The sequence below is a fragment of the Oenanthe melanoleuca genome, chromosome 1A (genome assembly GCF_029582105.1).
Source record: "Oenanthe melanoleuca isolate GR-GAL-2019-014 chromosome 1A, OMel1.0, whole genome shotgun sequence".
Lineage (NCBI taxonomy): Eukaryota > Metazoa > Chordata > Aves > Passeriformes > Muscicapidae > Oenanthe > Oenanthe melanoleuca.
This window is the reverse complement of record NC_079334.1, coordinates 35,146,055-35,167,801: the sequence shown is the minus strand read 5'-3', so window position 1 is coordinate 35,167,801 and position 21,747 is coordinate 35,146,055.

Below are 21,747 nucleotides of genomic sequence, written 5' to 3'. Positions count from 1 at the left end.
TCTTGTCACAAATGTTTTTGCTGTGACCTCATAAGCATGAGGAATGTTTGAAGAGCAAGGGGAAGATTTGCCTTGTAGCCACTCCAGCTTAGACTTAACTTAGTACATTCCCCAAATTCATGTATTTTAGTTGGTTGCAAGTGTAGGCTGTACAAGAAACACCCCCAGCTCCCAACTCCCCCATCACCTCTTTAGCCCTTGTAAATGCTTCTTTTCACTGACCATCACAGTACCTGTGGCTCTCCTTGTGGCTCCCATGGGTGCTCCATCCTGCAGACCTCAGCCCACTCTGAGAAGCCCATGGCTTCTCTCCATGCTGAAAGAGCTCATGATAATGGTACCTAGTTGAAAACTGGGCACACATGTGGAGTTTGATGCATGAGAACAAATTCTCTCAACTGGAATTTCAGTTTCACCAGACAGAGAAGCTTGACAGATAAACAACCTCCTGAAATCTCTTGAAATATTGTTTGTGACCTCTCCAACAGCACCCTCTATGACATGTGCTTGCAATAATTGCCTTCAGCTACAAAATAAAATTTGCTGAATTTTTCACTTAAGTTAGAAGCTACGTATTTTACTAATTCTAGTTTTGCATTATTTGTTTCTTATTTATTATTCTTTCTTGAAAGGTATAAGCTTTGAAAAGTTCAGCTAATTTTTTTACAACCAGATACCACAACTTTTCTTTCTAAATATGCTGGTTTGCTGTGGCTAACCAAAGAAATAACATGTGACACTCCTTCATAACAAAATTATAACATAGACTGTTTATCATTACAGTCTGTCTTCTGCCATAAAGCACCCAGATGAGTGAGAGGTTCTCATCTAGACATGAAAAAATGAGGCTTTTCTGTTGCTTTGCTTCTTTAAGTGCCCCAAATACTCTCCCTGTAACATTAGAAACAGTAGATGCATTAAGAGCCTCAATTTGAAGTCCAACATTTTCCACTTGTAAAGAAATTCAGACAGCATTAGTTTGTGGCTTCCTAAATCAGCTGGCTACAGAAGTTGTCTAAGGTGTTCTCCATGTTGACATCTGGAAAACAGTGAAGCTGAGGACTCAGTGGTTTCACAAAAGAGTAGATGACCAATTTTTTGCTGATTTTCTGTTTGCATTTGGTGTAGCACTAACTGATATTAGATCTCTCTTTTCTCTCTGAAATTTACTCAAAAGTTTTGCTCATGATACCCTAAAGCAATTTACAAAGACCTGAACTGATATCTCTGTTTCCACAGATACAGAAAATTAAGGCATAAGTTTCTTGGGCTGTGTAACTGAACAGCTCAAGGCTGACATAACCTTTCTGAGCATTTAAGATCTGGTTTGCCAGACCTGAAAAACAGAGTTAGCAATGTTACAAGCTATGACTCCTTGTCTGAACCAGCCCTCTCACCTGAGGCACAGTATCTGCCCATAATCTGTGCACAGCCTGTTGCCATGCTCCATAAAACAACTTAATGGCTGGCACTGAGCATGGCTGGGGCTGGGAGGATCAATACTTCAGCTGAAGAGGCAGAAGCTCAATTAAAGGCAGTAACTTCACCACTTGGGGCTCCCTGGTCTTCTTGTGCTCCTGATGCACTGTGGTTTCAGCACTCAGAGTACTGCCTGAACCCCAAGCTCTGCTCCCACCTCTGCCCTGGCATGGATAGCACACTGCACCTCCAGGTCTTTTCATTAACACTGCAAGTTCTGGTGCATATTTCAGGTTGTTGTCAACCTCCTGGGTAAGGAGAAACATCCTCCCTTTCCTAGCCAGAGTTTTCTGGAAAGATTCAGCTCTGGACACATAAATGCAGGTTATCTACATGTAAGCTGGGTGTCAATTTATCTTATTTCCCAATATAGCCAGTGAAGAAAGGACAGACAGTGGTGCCTAGGCTGCAGGATACATTTTCAGATGGATTTAACTGCTTAAACTCAGCCTTCTGGTCCCATCTGAGGTGGCCTTGGGTATCTGCCGTGCCTCCATCAGTCACTAGAGGTGACCTGGGGTCCCCTGTAGATCCTGAGATATATCTGACAGCCCAGTGGAGATGTCTAGATTCCTCAAAGGCATTGTAAATGACATCTGAATCATGCCTTGTGTTTTCTTTGGAGATGACTGAATCATTCTCTAGGCTCCACTAGCTGCTGACTAGCTCTAAGTCAACCAACGTGGGCGTTCCAGCACCCCACTCATATGCAAATGTCACATGAAACCCAGGTTTGTGCTGCCTTCTCTAACTCTCACTGCTCTGTTATCTTTACTGAGACACCTACTTGGACTTTGCTTAATTTATTCTGCTGTTCTGCCAACTAACAGCCAAGTATGGCTGTTTTATTTTTAAACAAATTTTAGGCTTCTTACAAGTATTTCTTCCTAAGAGTAATAGGGCAGCTAGAAGCTATTAGAAGCTGTGCCAATAGTTTGCTAGGACTTCACTCACAAAGTCTTCACATTTTCTTCTCAAAGTCTCTCTCTTGGTGTCTTAGTTCAAGAGGTCTGCATGTTCTGCTGAGCTATAAAAGTCTGCTTTTCAATCCTGATACTCCTACCTCCTACCTTTTACTTTTCAAATTAAAAGATTAAAATCTTTGTAGTGTCTGTAGGAGGCTGGATTTTTTTTCTGTTTCACAATCACTAAGTTTGTGTGGCTCCCTCCCATCTCCTGCTCCTGGGTCAGGATGCTACTGCCTACACCAGTGCTTATGTCTTTGTTTGGAATACTGATGGAAATGCAGCATGGAGCCCATGTCATCATTTTTGCCTACCCTGACATGAAGGCTTAGCTCCATGGTAGGGTACTGAATAGAGGAACTGGGGCAGTGTCACTGCAGTTGGGCATCCAGGGCTGAGGCAGAACCTGAGTTGTTGATGTTGATGGTCTCTCCCACCTCTGTGTTGAGGTTTCTCCTGATAAACTCTGCAAAAGTTAGCATTTTTTCTGCCTTTTTTTTTTTTTCTTTTTCATCTAAGTCATTTACTTCCCTTAATTTGGAAGCAGTGTTTTCTTCTCTGGCTGCTCTTACTGTTTGCTAGCAGTAGAAGGCCTGGAAATGGATGACCATGAATGCAGAATGTGTCATTGGCATGGGTGTTATTTCCCCATGTACTCAATGCAGAAATTCAGCTGAGGGCAAAGTCAGGTCAAACTTCAAGCTAAAGAGACTGCCAAAAGGAGAGGAGGTGGCACCCCCTGCCTCTTCTCCTGCATCCAGCTCCTTCTGAAAACAAAAATGGACCCTTATAATTGGAAAAGCATTCTCCCTGGCCAACCCTTTCAGATACAAAGAGAAAGCCAAGTGAAAATATCCAGAAACACTGAAGTAGGGAAGAAATGTCCAAAAAAAAAGGGAGTAAAATTCTTATCCTGGCAACAACAGCAGTTGAGGGAAGAAAACACTTAGTGTCTAGGTGTCTTTTTTTAGGCTGGTGATGCTCCCCATGCTCAGTAGCTCCCAGGACCCTCTGAATTATGTGGAAGCTGCCATTTCCAAGGCCTTTGCCACTCTCTATTTAGGGAAAAAGAAAGGCACTGAATGGTGGGCAGGAGTTCCAATCATTTCTAAGGGCCCAAAGCCACCAACATGGCTCAGGCAGGAAGCAGGAAAGGACTGCCCTGCCAGCATGAAGAATTTACTCTTGGCAGAAGGGAGGTTACAAGGTAAACACAATTCTTGAGGGTCCTCAAGCACTGTCTCAACAGAAAGGTCTGTATGTGGAAAGACATAGAGAGTTTGGGTTCAGAACTACAAAGTTGCTCTAGTCTCTCTGCAGGGAGAGGATCCCTACTACACCTCTCATAGGGGAAGCACCACTGTAAGTCTCTGTAAGGGGCAATTCTGTTACCCAGAGCCCCAAGGCCACTTGGCACAGTCCTGAGCTGAATTACGGGGTCTGGGGGGGGAGCAAAGACATTTTGTACTCAGAAGATTTTTGTCTTGGTTTGCAATACAGGATGTGAGCAGAAATGTGTATTCTATCACGATCTGTTGAAGCTGGGTGGGGTAGTGATTCCTTATCTCAGTGGCACATACCATCTGCTAATGGGCCATCTTTAAAACCAGGTGGGGCAATCATCTTTATCTTTTCCACAATCCATCCATCCTCCAGGAAGATATCATCTGCTGCTGAGCCATTAAGTCCCACTGTATGACTGATAAAATTACATCATCCCATTGAAAATGCTCCAGCCAGGGGGAGGAGCCAAGCCTTTCTTACCTAGATAAAAACTGAGATTTTGAACACCAAGGAAACCTTTTTTCCACTGGATTCCAGAGGAAAGCTGAACCTTTCCACATCATCCCTGGACCTTCAGAGGAAAACTGCACCTTCTACAGGAGCACTGCTCCAGCTGAACCACATCTGCCACTGCAGGAGCATGCAGCCACCATTTAATGGGACTGCTACCAGCACCCTGACTGACAGGGTGTCAGGTTGTATTCTGACTCTGTCAGGGTTTTGGGACTGTTTTTTGTAATACTGCATTTCTATTTTAATTTTTCCTAGTAAAGAAATGTTATTCCGTATTCCCATATCTTTGCCTGAGAGCCCCTTAATTTCAAAATTATAATAATTTGAGGGAGGGGGTTTACATTCTCCATTTCAAAGAGAAGCTCCTGCCCTTACTGGTAGACACTTGTCCTTCAAACCAGGACAATTTTAAAGTTAACTAAGAATTTAGCAGTGCTTGCCCTCCATCATAAGCAAATCTCCCTTTTCACTCTTGAGTACCAGATGTTGCCTGTTACCACTTCTGTTTCCAGGGCCCAGGCAGAGCTCATGAAAACCATCTCTATACTCTGTACAGGTGTGGTGAGTGGGTGTGGGCTAAATGTCTGGTGCCCACTAAATCTGTTCTATCACTGCCCTCATCAGCTGGACAAGGGACAGAAAATATAATGAAAGACTCATGAGCTGAGGTAAGATCACTCACTGACTACTGTAATGGGCAAAGCATTGACTTGAGGAATTTAGTTTAATTTATTGCTAATCAAAATCAAAGCAGGATAATAAGAAGTAAAACAAATCCTAGAAACACCTTTCCCAGACGTCTCTCCTATTTTCTGGGCTTAAGTTTGTTTTTGCTTCTAAGTGTCCTTCCCCTCAGCAGCACAGGGACTCGGTGAGAATGGGGTCAGTTCATCACATTGTTTCTGCCACCCTTCTTCCTCGGGAGGAATCCCTATTCACTGACTCTGGTGTCTGCACAGTTGTTTCTCTCAGGTATTCTCACTCTGCTCTTCTCTGGCCACTAATACTGCTAAAACCAATTTTTTTTTTCTTCCTTTTTCTCACCATAAATATGCAATCACAGAGGTGTTGCTAACACCCCTGATTGGCTTGGTCTTGTTTTGTGGCAGGTCCAGCTTGGAGCTGGCTGGCACTGGCTCTGTCAGAGTTGGGGGAAGTTTCTGGCAGCTTTTCACAGAAAACACTCCTGTAGCCCCACCACTGCCGGTACCACACAAGCCCAATACCACGAGAAAAGGGCTACATGGAGAGTTTGGGGCAAAGGGAGAGCTGCAGGCTCTGAGGGAATCAGAGAATGTGCTGTTGTGACTACACCCCTTGTCTACCTCTCCCTGCCTTCTAATGGAGGACGGAAGATGTGAAGAAATCCCTCTGGATACCACTTGAAACCCATCATCTTTAAGGTTAAGCTCAGAAACAAGTATCCAGAAAGCTTCCACTACTTCATGTATTTTTTATAAGATGAGTGGATTGGATTTCTGGGGACAATTTGACTTCAGTTTGAGGTCTTTAATTCCAGCATCAACAGTTTTTCCTTTAAAATCATTTGGCACATTCCTGGTGATATTTGGACCTATAGCCCACAGCATATTTTTCATTCTTCCATCACCAAAGAGATTGGTAAGATCTGATTCTGAGGCTGGAGGTGAAAGTGCAGAGCTTAGCAGTAGGTTGAGTTCCCTATGATATACCCCATGTAAGCAGCTCTGTCATTGTTCATAATTTTTTCTCAACACAATTTGCAAGAGAAATGACAGTAATCTACATTTCCTCTAAAACTATTATCATTCTGCTATGGCACTAAAATTCATCTGCCCTCAAGAAATGTTTCAATAGGAACCTCCATGTATAATACATGTTTTCAATTTATTATTAATGCACTTCAATCTGAATCACAAATTCAACATGATGTCTGACTTTTTTCAAACTCATTCTGTTCCATGTCAGCTTTTATAACATGTTCCTCATCATAGCATCTGAACAACAGACCCACAGTGCATTAAGTGATGGACTTAAAAATCAGTCACACACTGTTTAGCTCCTCAGCTTTGCCCCAGAGGTAGAAGTCTTGACCATGTGGAACATTCAGTTTGAAGGGGATTTTTAGTTTGATCTCATGCATGTTTTCTTTTAAAATATTTTTATTTGAGCCAGTCAAAGCAATGTCCTTTAACATCAGAGTATGTGATGGTCAGGTTAGGGACAGCCTTTAGTTCCTGCACAATTAGCTTCACAGTCTTGGCTTAGTCAAGCCTGTGCCCAGGACTGACAACCCTCACCCCTGTGATAAAGGACCAGCCAAAACTTGGGAGTTACCAGCTTAGCTCTTGACCCCAGCATGTCGGGACATTTTGAAGATGGGCACAGGCTCAAAATAACCATTAAAATCTAGCAATTAGCTACAAGCCCTAAGCCCTAACCTGATGTGCAGGCTGAGCTGTGGCAGTGGTAGCCCTGCCTAGCTGCAGCACAGGACTGGAGGAGCTCTGAGCCAGCTGTGTGCAGCTCACAGGTTTGTGTTTATCCTTAGGTTACCTGTGGGAGACCAGAGTATTCCTCTGGCTTCCCTGGGAGGTTTAAGACCCCCCTGGCGGGGTCCCCAAAGACCCTCGAATGAGACCCAGGTGTCTCAGGGGCTGGATTTAGCTCCTAAGTTGGAACAATTTACCAACGTTGAGAGAAGAAATGCAAGCTGCAAAAATAAATAGAGTGTAAATTAGACTGTTAGAATGTAGAATTAGAAGATTTCTAGAATGCTTATATTAAGGGACACGTGGCCAACATGGAGAATTGGGGGTGTGGATACCTCTTCCTCCTTCTTCTCCATGTCATCCATGCTGGGTGACATACTGGCACTTTCAGATTGGATGTGAACAGAGTTGGACCACTTAACAAGATGGTATTGTATTGAAAAATTGTTATAAACATATAGCACGTAATTTAGACTATAAAAGATAAGTCCTGCCTCTGCCAGGCAGATTCTGCCCTGGACGTCTGGCAAGCAGACCGCTGTTCACTGGACAAAGCATTCCTGAGATAAGGAAGAATAAACAACGATGAAAACCTCTAAGAACAGCCTCCTGCAGTCTCTCATTGGCGGGCAGCAGAAACAGCTGGGTTCCAAACCACCTGCATGTCCTCCTGAGGTGATCTCAGGTTTAAGGAGACACCTCGGGTTGTGACATTTGGCGTCCCTGGGTGGGCAGAGACAGTTATCCCACAGCCAGGAGGTACTGGAGCAAATCCCCAGGTGGGGGATCCTGCAGTGACAACAGATCACTCCATGCCTCCACATCACATCCCTCCATCTCACAGCCCCTGGAGAGAAGCAGGGCTTTGTTAGGACATTGTCAGCATCCCTCTCACAGACAGCAGGGCACCGTCCCAGGCACACACAGCCACCAGCAGGCTGCATCAGGCTTTCTCACCATGCAAAACACTTCCTAAAGCTTCCTGGGGCCCTTCCCAGCACTGCCCATTTGCTCCCATGGAGAGGAGTTTTAATAGCCCAGTTACCACCTGGAGAGGATAACAACTGTGCCATGGGACAAACAGAGCCAGTGGGACTGTTAAAGGATTTCAACAAACCCCTTTGGGAAGCTGAGAAACAGGGGAAAATGAAGCCAGAAGCAAGCTAAATGCCACACAATGTCATTTCCCTTTGCAGAAATCTAAGGAGCTGTAGGGAATTGTAAATTTTAGGAATGGTTATCTCTTTTCAGGAGCACAGGATATTTTGCTTCTGGTGTAAATATTCCATTTATGACTGTAACCTTGATATCCAGCTCCTGTGTGTTGTTCAAAAGGCACCCCTCAGACTGCTTCCTCAGGCAGTCAGTAAAATAGCAAAAATCCCACAAGTCATGATTTGCTACAGAAGTACAGACACTATGAGCTATACAGCAGCTGGAAGGAGTCCATAAAATACATCAAAGCATCCCTTTTGAAGTTCTTTGAGAACATGAATGGCAAGCTAGTGCTGAACAACTTTGCATCCAACCATGGCAAATGTGAGATTGCTTTACTTGAAAGGAACAATCTAGCCAAATTTTCTTTCAAACCTCTGAAAAGAAAAAATATTTTTCATGTGAGTAAGCATTTCAAAAGAAAGAGTCTGAGCCAAATAATCATCATTCTGACATTCATAAAACTCACTTTATTAAAGACATCAGCACATATTACAATACTGATGCAACTATAAGAACTGGGGAACAGACTGAGCCCAACATCTCCCAGCAAGTCAAAAGCAAATCTGGGAAGTCAACTCAAGCACTTTAACCTGCAGGCTTCACGTGTATCAGGCTACATCTCCCCTTTTAAAGAGCTGTGTTGCCATCTCTGCACTACATCCCTGGGTGTCACAAAGCAGGCTGCAAGCCCCAGAAACCAAGGAGAGGAGAGAGAAGCAGTTTGCACCTAAGAGTATGATTGCTTTCTGTAGAGGTGAACCCATTGAAGGGCAACCAGGTTGTACCTACCTGGAGGACAGACACTTTCCTCATCAGGTCTGTGCAAACTGAGCCAAGATCTCACCTGAGGCAAGGCATTGTGAACAGACAGGAAGTTGAACTAAGAAGAAAAGAAAGAAGGGGAAAATACTGCCAGTAAGATAATAATGTGTTTACCACACTGGACTGTGAAGGGGTATACAGAAAAGCAAGTCTTAGGCAACAGATATTTGGTAAGTACAGGATAAAGAGTAAATTTTAAGATGCTGTATTCCATTAACAGGGTTAAATTCAGAATTGCACTCTGAACAAGGTAGAGAAAGCAGAGCAGCAGCTAAGAGCTGCTGCAGAAATGTTTATCAGGAAAGAGATGAACCAGTGACCACAGCAGCAAGGCTGGTACCCTGTGAGTTTCCCTTGTGACTGTCTGAGAGTTACATGCTTTCCATGCCTGTGAATCCCTTGTGCCCAGCCAGCCATCCATTCCCCAAAACAGGCCAGCCTGCTGATCACCTCTTTTCTCCAAGCTAAATTTCAGTTCATGAATGCCAGCTGTCACTTGGGTGTTCCTATTAAATATGCAGTTCAAAATGGTGTGAGTGTTTAAAAAATTTACCAATGTTCTATTTGTGGGAAATAGCTCTATGATAGCCTAAGGAATTGCATTTTAGTTTATAAATATTTGATTAAGGTGGCTTCTGAAATATTACCTTATCATCTTTTTCTCTGATACACACCCTTATCAAGATTTTAAGATCAAAATGTGTAGAGAGTGCAATGTGTTTCTTTAGAGAGCAAGGAAGCTCAGGGAAGGCTGAAAGGATGGATACATGACACGGGTGACCCACTTCCAGGCATACTTAAGAGGCAATTTATGGTCCTCAAGATTTGACACTGTACCTCCATCTGCAAATCTGAGCACATGAAGCCTTCATTGCAAAACTGGGGAAGGGCTGCAACCTCCCAGCTGCTGCTCTTCCAAAGGTAAGGAAAGCAGCTGGCACACCCAAGGCAGCTCTGTAGGAAGCTGTACAGATTTACAGCTGGTAGTGCTGGAAAACAAGACCCCTTTGGGATTAGGCAGTACTAAGTGATGTCTTGGAGGCTCTGGGTTTTGGATGTAAGTGCTGATGGTGGAGGGGGCAATTCAGGTGAGTCCCCAAGTCCTTTCATGCCCCTGAGCTACAGGTGAGAACAGAAAGGGGAATGGAATAACACCCTGAGGCAGTGGGTTTCATAAACTGGGATAATGGTATGAGATTTCCCAAAGAAAAATTTTGTTGGAAAAAATGTTACATATAATTATGTTAATGAATAACCCAAAGATGTGCAGCCTCCAGAGCCATTCAATATTTAATGCTGCTATTTTCAGGTTAATTTATGCTGGTTGTTTGGGACTTTGTTCCTGCTCTCTGACTACCACTAAGCAGACATGACAGTTGCCCTTGAAAGACAAATTCAGTTTGAAGCTGTCAGAATTTTCCTGAACTGGTTAAAGATTTCCAGCATGAATGACCAGGAGGAGCTGGGTCACCTTCATGAAGAATTAGAAAAGAAAATAATCTTTAAGCAGTTTCTCACAGAAATACCTCACAAGATCTTAATCTGCTCAAAGGGCATTACTTTGAAATCTGGATTTTGATCATAAAGGTGACTAAGACACTCAAAGACATGGTTTAAGCACAACTGAAGTCAATGGATCTTGCATAAGTGCATGCATTCAAGTGTACCTACTTATTCTGCTAGGAAGGGATCATTTTTCAGAATGAAGGTTTAGATATTAGCCCTGACATTCATCTCAGTGGTCTGCAATCATGACCAAGAGTTTCTGGCAGAAATGTGCACAGTGAAAAGCACTTACACATTCAATCTCAGAAGCAGGTTGCCTTACATTGAAGAAAGTTAAATGATGGACATGCCAAAACTTTACAAAAAAGGATGAAGCAGACAACTTCCAGATTGGCTGCAAAAAACTGATAAACAACATCGGGTCATGACTGTGTGAAGAAAAAAATCCATTGCAGAAAAATGCAGAGGTTAAAAGATCAAAATTCTGGTGTCCTCACTGGAGTGTGTGTCACCCAGAGAGAGAGGAAGGATGCCAAAGGCTCTAAATATTAGAGAAATGAGGGGTTTGGGACTGGTTTTCCTGCTCAGATAGCCAGCATTAAGAGCAATTACAAGGCAGAGGCTTTAAGTGGACTTGGGATGGAAATCTAAGCAAGAGTTCAAGAAGCTGAAGGAGCCCTGAACTTTTATGACAGCAGAAGACAATGACAATAACACAGCAAGTGATAGTGAGAGGCTGTAGAAATTCTATCAGGTGCTGGAGAAAACTTAATTGCATTATGCCAGTCCCCTGAACAGGCTAATCAACTCAGGTTGACTGATTTTATTAGATTTTTCAAATGCAGATAGAGCTATTAACACCAAGATGTACTTTGTAGATAAACTCTCAGCTTTCCATGGAGAACTGGACAACTTTTACAATATTGTGAGGAAAACTGGAAATCAGAACGTTTCTGGATAAACATACAAGTGATGAAGACTTCTGCAAATAATATTAAAAATGCTGGGGTACCTCCCAGGAGAGAAGTATTACCAGGAAATGACCAAAGTATTCCCATTTCCAAAGGGCAGTACTGATTCCTGCACTTCCAGACAGGTGAAAGTGCAAGAGGAGCCCAATGGTCACAGATACCTGTACTTCAAGTGGAGCCAACAAGGACCAGGACAAGACTCTGTACTGACTGATGAAAACTGAGCCAGAGCTCAGATAAAAAGGCTTGGCAGAAGGAAACTGAAGCAATTATCATCCCCAAAAGCTACCTTGTTCTCAGCCCCTTGTGTCAGTGAGAGGCAGAGCTCTCAGCAGTGGAATTTCTTTGGTTTTTCTCTAGAAACAGCATGGTGCATCATCCCTAAATGCTTACAGGAAAAAAATAATGCATTTAAAAGGCTCTGTGGGGGTCGTTCAGGGACCGAAAAATTTCAGACGGGAACCAGACATATTTTAGATTGACCTCAGTTGAACTGTGGCATTATAGAATGTCTAAAGATTTGTCACATGTAGCAAAATATAAGACAAGACAAATGAAATAACCCATATTGGTGGTACAGAAAAGGCAAAAAACTTGCTGCCTGGAGCAAAGTAAGCATCAATTTGTTTAATCTGGAGGAAAAAAAATGCTTCTTGTTTACAAATATTTTTCTAAACTAGCAGACACTCCTTTCTAGTCTGAACACATCCTTTCAGATATTTTGCATGAGTCATCACATATTTTTTAATGCATTTATTAAGCATTTTTGAATTGACAAACATTTTCGTCATTGACTATTACTGGAACCTCCATTTAATTTGAGTGAAATTCATCTCTGCATAGACTATGATATAAATTCAATGCACTATTTTAATTATCACAAAAGAACAAGCAAGGTTTAGGATTGTAAATATTTACTGCACTGGCCTTTGATGGAAAAAGTTATGGATGTACACAGCCGTAGAAAAACAAACTTTTAATTCCCACATAGTAATTTTTATTACAGAAATACAAGTCCAGTAAGGGATGAGATTGTTATAAGTAATCACAGATGACCACAGGCAGATGAAACATGGATCACCCACAGACCCCATGGACTCTATACTCCCATTAAGACATACTTGGATGTGTCTATATGTTAGATAGTATTCTCAAATGCTACCAATAAGAACATTTTCAGAGGAGGATAACTCTTACAAGAAGTGAAGAAAAATAATTAGGTCCAGAATGTATGCCTAAATTTTAATTCATAGACTTTAAATGCACTAAAAAATATATATTTTTTCACCCAGATCCTTTCCCAGAAATCATTTTCTCTATCTATTTATACTGCCTCAAAAGAAGTAAAAAAGACTAAACTTTTGAGTTTAGTCCCAAATTATTGCATTGCCATTTATTCCTTTACTGTTTTTTCACTTTCAGAATTGGGCAGATAATCTAGATTCCTTTCATAGTTAGATTTCTAGGACATTAATCTTTTCAGGGCCAAATGCTTGCTCTTGGCACTCTGCATATTCACCAGTGGCTTCTGATGTCTTTATATGATGGCTTTTTCTATCAGTTCTATTATTCTTAATCTTAAGGTTCAATCTTCTATTATAACTAATAGAAGCATCATTTTGCACTAGTATTCTTCATACTTGTACAATTTCAATAGACAATTTCACAGGGTCACTCTGGTTTGAAAATCTGAAGGCAGATGCCATTTTGGTGCTTTTTTGAGAAAAGGAACAAAAACGTGCTTGAGGCCAACCTGCAAGTCAGTGTGCACTTTCATGTGAGTTTTCTGGAAAAGTGGTATTTCTAAACTTATCTAGCTGCTGGTGAGGAATACATGAAATGTGGGCAGAAGCTCAAAGGCTGCACATAAAGCAATATGGAGCATTTGCAGCCCACCAGCCTGACTGATTCTATCAAAACCATTTATATCCTTCCTCTGGTGGCCAAGAGAGCTGCATTTGTAAGTGTCTTCCATGCTGAGAGGCAGAGTGAGACATAAAACCACATAAACTGATGAAAGATTATTGTACTTCCCTCTGTTTGATTTCTTAGTTGTTCTTCCTGCAATTCAATTTGCTCTGACCCTGAGCATGATGCAACAGTTTGGGTCTTCACACAGCCAAAGAAGGACAGGAACTGTGGGCATCCCATGCCAAAGGCAGGATGGACCTTCATCTGGTGTATGTTACAACTGGTCTCCAATTTTTGTAGTCAGTGGGCCAGTGCCAACTCTTTCCACCAGCCAGGAGTCACCAGGTTTCTCATTCATGAAACTGCAAATGAATTCTTGCTGAAGCAAATTCACATGACACAATCTTCATAAAGTTCTGAGAATAAGATGCACTGAGATTTGGGTAAGGTAAACAGAAAAGCAACTCTTCCTAAACTTTTTCACAGGTGGAGGGCTGGGGTTTACCTTTTTCTCTTTTGACCTCAGAATACATAGACAGGTTTTTGGACATTGTTCCATGGGAACAACTCCATCTATGGTTGATTTGGGGTTTTTGTTCTGCTTTCTCAAGTGCTCCCCTCATCTTTCATCCCTCCTGTCACTGAGCAGTGGGCAAACACTGTGTACTCTCATGGTTCTCATACCACTTTCATCAGCAAATTTCAATTCCTTGGTTTGAAACTGTGCTACCAGTCCTACTTGGCAGGAAGAAATATCTTCCCTAAAACGAGATTGGCCATGATATGAATTGAAGAACATATGAGAAGTTCTGTATTGATGTCAATTAGGAGTGTGTGAATAGTCTTTGCACCATTTGAGATAGGTTGAATGTTTTAATGACTAATGTTTGCATGTGTCAAACATTTGCAGCACTCATTTTCTCAGATGCATCCTGCATGGAGGGTCAGTGTGACCAGCAGCATTTAACCTCTGCATGCTGAAACGGGACTGATGTGCTTTTCCTCTTCAGAATGGTGCACATGCTTGAAAAGGCTACCATGTCAGAACCAGCTAATCCAGAAACTAAAGCAGATTCAGCAAGTGTGTCTTAAGAACAGCTGAACATGGTCTCAATGAAAAGGACTAATAGATATGGAATCTGAAAGTAACTTTGTTGAAACAGAAATTCGACAGAGATATTTTACACAAAGTACTTCTTTCAGCTTTCCATCATAACTTGTTAAAATTTGTTCATGGCAATACCACTTTTCAATGGCTTTCATTAAGTGTTTTGATACAAAAAGGGGGAAAGCCAAAAGGTTAAGAACCCTTAACTCTGAACAGGACCCACACAACACAACTGCTGCCATAATCTTTATTATTGTTCAGTAAAAACGTTACTTTATCTCTAGTCCACGTACTGGAAGTACAAAGTTCGTTCTAGAGAAAATTGTATCCCTCCAACATATAGCACTGCACTCCAAGAGAGAAAATTATATTTTGATAGTGTTAAATATTTTTTTAAAAGTTTAAAATTTTTTTCTAGTTTTTATGAAGATGGGAAAAATTAACCCAGTGTGATCAAGATGACAAAAACACAGTATCAGTAATTTGAAATTAATATTGAAGAGAGTTACTTTTGTTATTACTTTAGGTTTATTGTTTGTAAACATTAAGTATGAATCTTTCTGATGGATGACTTCTTTTTACATCTTTTTACTTTTTTTCCATCCTTGTTCATTTTCTCCAGAAAGAAGAAAAAGAGAGTGCTGGTAAACAAATTTGTAGTCCAGGTCCACAGATGAGGGCTTCCAAATGCAGAATTAGTATATCTGAATTAAAGCTGGTGGAAAGTTCCCATATACTGAGGGAAAGGAGCCTGTGGGGATGCTGCCCAAGAGACAGCATGATGAGAGAGCATGTCCTGACCATAAACACCTTTCCCCAGAGGTGAAAGCCAGCCTGCCACAGCTTTGCTGGCTCCAGCCACAGACCCAAACTCAAGCTCCCAGACAGAGCTGTGGCTTCTCTGTGCTTTCCAGACAGCTCTGTATGATGTGAAGGTAACCAGTGGCACAACACACTAGCCCAGATAGCTCTAAAAATTCAGTGCTGAGCTCTGAAATATGCAGTACATCTGCACACATATTGCTCACTGCAATCATGCTCACAAGCATTACCTGCAGCAGTGTCTGATGAGAAAGATAACACTCCCTTCCTTGCAGGGGGAGGAGAGGATGATGACACAGGTTTGGGGTTTTTGCCTGTTAGTACAGAATGACTGGGGATTAGTGGTCTCTGGCAGGCCCTCTGCAGATTTCTGCAGTGAGGTTATCAGCCACCCCCCCGAGCCACCTGTGACCAGAGATGGGCTGCCTACAAGAAAAGGCCTTTTCCAAGGCTGAGTACTATTTACCCAAGCCCCACCTTACCTCTGCAGAGAACCTTTTACACAAAGCACCTTGTAAAAGCTCCTGGGATCTTTCCTTGAATATTTAACAAGAAATCTGTTGTCCATGAAGCTCCACCATGCCAGTGAAAGGACAGAATTCTCCTTTAGTTTTGCTTAGAACCCTTGTGGGGGGAAGAGGGTAATTTGTATTGTTTTGTATTGTAATTTATTTGGCACTATGTAAAATTTATTCAGAAACACTGATGGCCTTGTAATCCAACAAGGCTAAAGACCACATGCAGTTGTGAAGCCAGAACTTGCATTTCAATGCCAGCTGCTGTTCTTTTGTTGTCTCCTTAAAACTGTCTTAAGTTGGTCTTCAATGATAAAATAATGTTGCAAGAAAAGGAAAAAACTAATTCCCACATATACACTAAATTCAATAATTAAACCTAATTGGACATAAAAACATCCAAGCAAAACAAACAAGCCCTCTTATCACCTTAAATGCAACCATAAGCAGGTTCCAGGAGTATATGTAAATTGGAAGAACTCATGGTTTGAGATAAAGACAATTTAATAAGTAAAATAAAAACCAACAAAGTAGAAAAACAAAGCCAAGAAAAAGAAGTCATGAAAAACAAACACAAAAATATTGCTCACCACCAGCTGATCAATGCTGGCAGACTTCAAACAACAGCAGCCCTGCAGAGTTCCCTCCCTCACAAGCTTTTACTGCTGAGCATCATGCCATATGGTATGGAATGGTCATATAAAATGTCTTGGACATTCCTTTGGTCAGTTGGGGTCAGCTGTCCAGCTGTGTCCCCTCACTTCTTGTGCACACTCATCCTGGTCACTGGAAGGTAGTCTGGGAAGCAGAAGTGGCTTGAGTCCTGTGTAAGCACTGTTCAGCAATAGCTAAAACATGGGTGTGTTATCAACACTGGTTTTTTTTTGAAGATCCAAAAAATATCCCACATGAGCTGCTATGAAGAAAATTAACACAATGGGGATGCATGGGGAGCAAGATGGGTCAGGAAGGGGAGAAGCTGGTGGCTCTGGTGATGGCTAGGAAAGGAGGATCTCATAACCAGGGCACCCAAGGAGCAAATGCTTTTCTGTGCATGCATCCTGGAGGATGCTCTGTGCATTCTCTCAGTGTGTAGGAGCCGAGCCAAGCCCTAAAAGAGAAAACAAGGGGCTGGGGAGGCACGAGGTAAAATGCTGTGGCAGAGGGGCCAATGTCTCTGGCTGTGAGCAGGACAGGACATGCAGTGGGTGATGCTGTACCCCACCAAGGTGTCCTGTACTCGTTCATAGCCCTGGCACAGCTCTCCCCTCTGACCTGCCCCTTTGCAGTGTCTCCCTCCCTGTGCAGCACGGCTCACCCCTCCCAGCCCACTCACTCCCTGAGCCCCAGCTAAGAGGACCAGCAGTACTTGGCCACTGAGACTGATTTGGGGTAGGTTGTTTCAAGCCCCCACAGCATGGTGTCCATCCAACAGATCCCTTGGATCTTGGTGCAGACACAGGGACCATCCAGTCCTCTTCTGTCCTCCTCCCACTGGGACCTTCACAACACTCCAAATCCATCCACCTACTCAGTGGGCAAAACCACGAACTCCTCTGTCTCTGAAAATAAAATAACCTACAGCTGAGCTCCCAAAGGCACGCTCCTACAGAGAGATTTGGAGCAGATCCCTGCCTCCCACTGCCTTGTGCCACGTGGTAGAATTTGCAGCTTATACCAAGCACATGATATTGTTAAACACTGAGATGTGGAATTATGCAAATATTTCTGTGATGATGTGACTACTCTTCTAAGCCGTGGAGGCAAAAGGGAACATGGAGGGGGCTGTGACATTTTGACACTCAGTGCACAGCTCTGCTTCCCTGCCAGCAGCCCAGTGAGTGAAGCCCATCACAAAAGGAGAAAACACCTTTGTGATATCCTCAGGAGAAGGGGACATGGACACATACTGCAGCACAGCAGAGTGGTGGTTGTCACATAATGCTGCTTCTTGGACAGGCAGTGCATTCCATCTGCCACCTAAAAGTTTTGTCAGAAATTGCACAGCTTAGGATCAGGGTTTGGATCCTGCTACACTTACCCACACACCACTGCTGGGTCCCAACAAGGCAGCTGGCTGCAGGGCTGAAATCAGATCCAGAGCCCAAAAGGGTGCTGGTAGGGCTGCTGGCAGTGCAGCTGTATCACCAGAGCTGTGCCCTGCAGAGGACATCACACTGCTCAGCCCACTGGGCTGGGCTTTTTAGGAAGGCAGCAAATTGAATCCCAGTGCTGGCCACAGACAGATGCTTGCACCTCTCAGCTCTGTGTGCTGAAACTTGAATGGGGAATCAGACAGCTGCAGCTCCAACCCCTTCTTTTAGCTTAGACATCCCAACTAACACAAAGCCAGGCCCACAAATTTTCCCCAGGAACCTACTGTGAACTACAGCCCATAACCTGGAGCATAGCTCTTGCTAAGCATATGCCTGCCTGCCCTGCCAGCTCTTACAAAACAGCTGAAAACTTGGATAAGCATATAACATAGTTTGTTTAGTATTCTTAAAGAGACACAGAGAATGAGGGAATGATTGAATTAAAAATTACCTGTTACTGTCTAAAGATATAAACACAGATAAGTGAAACAGTCTTCCTAGTAATAAGGACAATAAAAGTCTAGAAATTATGCCCTAGCCAAAGAGTACTGAAGATTATGAATAAAACTTATTTCAGAGCTTCTGTCTAGGACTAGAATATAAAAACTATTCTTAGAGTAAATTCTTGTAGTTACCTTTGAGGTATGTTTAATTCCTGGCACTAATTTAGCTAATGCACCTATTTTCATTATATTTATCTCTGGATCTGAAGGAAATTCATTATTACAGTAAGCCTTAAAAAAGGGCAGAAAGAATCATGTCAGTATTTGTCATTATTTTTGCTAGCTTGTGATATATTCAGCACTCCAATCATTCTGCTCAGTACTATCATATTGATTGGTAAATGAATAGTTCAGTGAATATGTGGTTGGAAAATCTAATTTTTGAATTTGGTTTCTAAGCAATCATCTCTATCTGTTTTTTTGGCATGTCTCTCTGCAGTGGCCCAGGCACTGGACATATTCCAGTTGCAAACTGCTTTTCATTGACAGCTGTGCTGCTTTTTAGACAGCATTTTGTAGTTCCAGAATTTAATGTTCCCAACTGTGGCTGCTATACAAAAGATGCTGCAGAGAACAGCAAATTTATTCCAAGCTGGGCTGGACCCAATTGCAAAAGACAACACCTCCAACAAGTTTTAGTTAGCTTAAAAAGAAGTCTCAGTCCTGTACTCTTCTCCCCTTGTGATTCAGGTCCAAATTCACTTACCTTTTCCCTTCCCAGCAGCTCTCATGCAGGCTACAGCTGCACTGTAGTGAGGAGGCAGGCAAAGAAGGCATGTGGGTAAGTCCTGAAAACAGGATGGGCAGCGTTGAAGCTAGGAAACTGCAGAAGACAGAGACAGTGAAGGTACATGCAAAGAAAACAAGGGAATAATCTACATAGTGGGTTCAGTAGATTGAAGAAACAAACAAACTGGTAATATGGACTCTGCTTAAAACTTCTTACCTAGCCAAATGCTCTTCCAAGAAGTGTTCTTGAAGTACACCTGGAGCTCACATGACAGGATGGTTTCACCAGATATTTCTTGCAGCACGAAAAATGAGAAGCAAGCTCAGGAGTCAGTGTGGGAACGCGTTCATCCCACGTGCACCTGAGCACGAGCTGCCTCCCAGGCAGGCTCTGGGACCACTCTCCTTTCCTCTTCTCAGAAGAGAACAAGTGCTGAAAAATAAACATTTTCTGTGGCAGTGGAGGGGAAACAACCATGTCTTGCCACTGCACACCTGCAAGAGCAACCAAAACAAAGAAACTGCCTGTGAGAGGCACTGGAGCAGGGCCATGTTACTCCTGAACTCCTCCCTGTCCCTGCACAAGGGGAGAGACAGATCCGGGTATTTTTCTGTCAACAGGCACTCACAAAAATCAGTTTATCAATTTGACCCATAATGAAAGAGGTATCTAAGTTTCTAGACATGACTGCTCCATCTTCTTTAACTTCTTAACAACCAGCTTGCTTAGAGTTTGCACCAGGTGTGCACAGGGCAGAGGTGCTGCCAAACACTCTGAAGTTTTAAAAGATGTGTAGATGGGGCACTTAGAGCTAGTCTAGTCCTGGACTTGGACTTGCTGTGTCATCAGTTGGATTCAATGATCTTGAGGCTTTCTCCAACCTAAACTCTTCAACGATTCTATGATGTTGATGATAAACATCCTGGAAACGCCCATGCCATAAGCCAGTTACTTCCCAAGACCTAGTCTGGCTTAAGTAAGCCAAGGACAGTTTTGCAATTCATGCTAGTGAGGTTATTTGACACTGGGACCTTGTTCAGATAATGTCCCATGTTGAGGAAACACTTCAGTAATTACAGATGAAACTATTAAATTTGTACTTGTGTTCGTCTCTGAGCACAGTCCTCATGCTCTTGAGATCTCTAATTGCTCCATTATTCAGAGATTTAAAGCATAGTTCTCAAAGTTTAAGTTATGAAGGTTAAAAACAGCAGTAACTAAATAAATTTTGTTGCTGTGATTTCCAAACAAATCTAAGATGAGTTTCAGAAATGGAAGACTGAATATTATGACACTGATATAGGGAAAGCTGTGTATTTTTATCTCTATGTGGTCAGATTCACGTGGCAGATTTCGTAAGAATTCAAGAAAATCATGTCATTCAGTGCTCCCTATACCCCCCTTTCCAGTGTTCCAGTTGAAAAAAAAATTGATTTTTTATGCTAGAAAAATGTAAAAATTGCCTCTAAACAATGGCATCATCTGAAGACATTCAGACTGTCAAACTTCATTGTACCAAAAAACATTCAAAGGTATGAAGAAAATAAGATTTTCCTAAAACCTTGGTGCTGTATTTAGTCACAAGCAAGGAAATCCCTGTAAGGAACTGAAAATCCATTCTATATTTAGGATCAGCTTAACAGGATAATGTGGCTACGGTTTACTATTCTTCAGATTGATGAAGTTTTGCATTGTTTCACTGAAAAGGCCAGACTTCTTCAAGAAGTCTGATCTTGCTACTTTTGCAAATAAGCTGTCTTGAGGTCAAGGAGAACAACTTCCATTTTCTTCTTTTGGTAGTTCATTGTCTTATGCAAGTCTAATACTGTTCTGAGGAGGCCAACACAAAATTGTCTGCTTTAAAAAGGTGCCCACACCATTCTGCAAAACAAAGAGTTGTTAAGCTACAGCCATCTTTTCAGCTTAAATATTTCTTTTTCTGCATAATACAATTCATGTTTACAATCCTATAAGAATCATAGAATTACTACAACTGAAAAAGACCTCTAAGATCATTGAGTCCAACTGTTAACCCAGCACTGTTCACCATATCCCCCAGTGCCACATCTACATGTCTTAAATATCTCTGGGGATGGTGATCCCACCACTTCCTTGGGAAGCCAGTTCCAATTTCAGTTTAAAATAGTATTCTCTGACTTGCTCTAGTATCTTATCTCAAAATCACATTTGAGGAGAAAACTGAGAGTTTCGTGCAGTAACAAAATGCAGCAATGCTCTAACCAGGTGCAGAATATAAAAGGAACACATTCCAAAAGTTTCAGAGTACCCAAGCTCTGCCCTGGGTTTAAACTAATCTCCAGTCTTCCACCTGCAAATAATACAGGAGATGTTAACTGAAATGCATAACATTTTTTGTGCCAAATTTTCAAAAGGCATCCACCTCCAACTTCTTTTTTTTTTTTAAATATGCTAGAATATTGCCATCTGTGAATGTGAAGCTGTGAAAGCATGAATCTGAAACCTGTCATCTGTGCATCAACATGCTGGTAATAAAAAAAACTGCAAGTGGCAGAAGGCTGGGGTTTGGGGAGGAGGTTGCAGAGGGTGGGGGAACCATGCCTGTTTTGCCAGAAGGCAATGAGAAGCCACACCTAGACCAAACTCGGGATGCTTCTGCCAGGAGCTCTGCACCTCTCACTCCTGCCTGGAGAGCACCCCAGCCTTCCCATGGAGACAGCATGGGACAGATCCCTGCCTCTGGGGCTAGAAATCAGGCACCTCTGCAATTTCAGCACATCCCAGGGATATTCACTAAAGCAGGAAAGGAATGCTGGTAATGGCACACCAGCTAGGTACCCAACACCCAGCACTA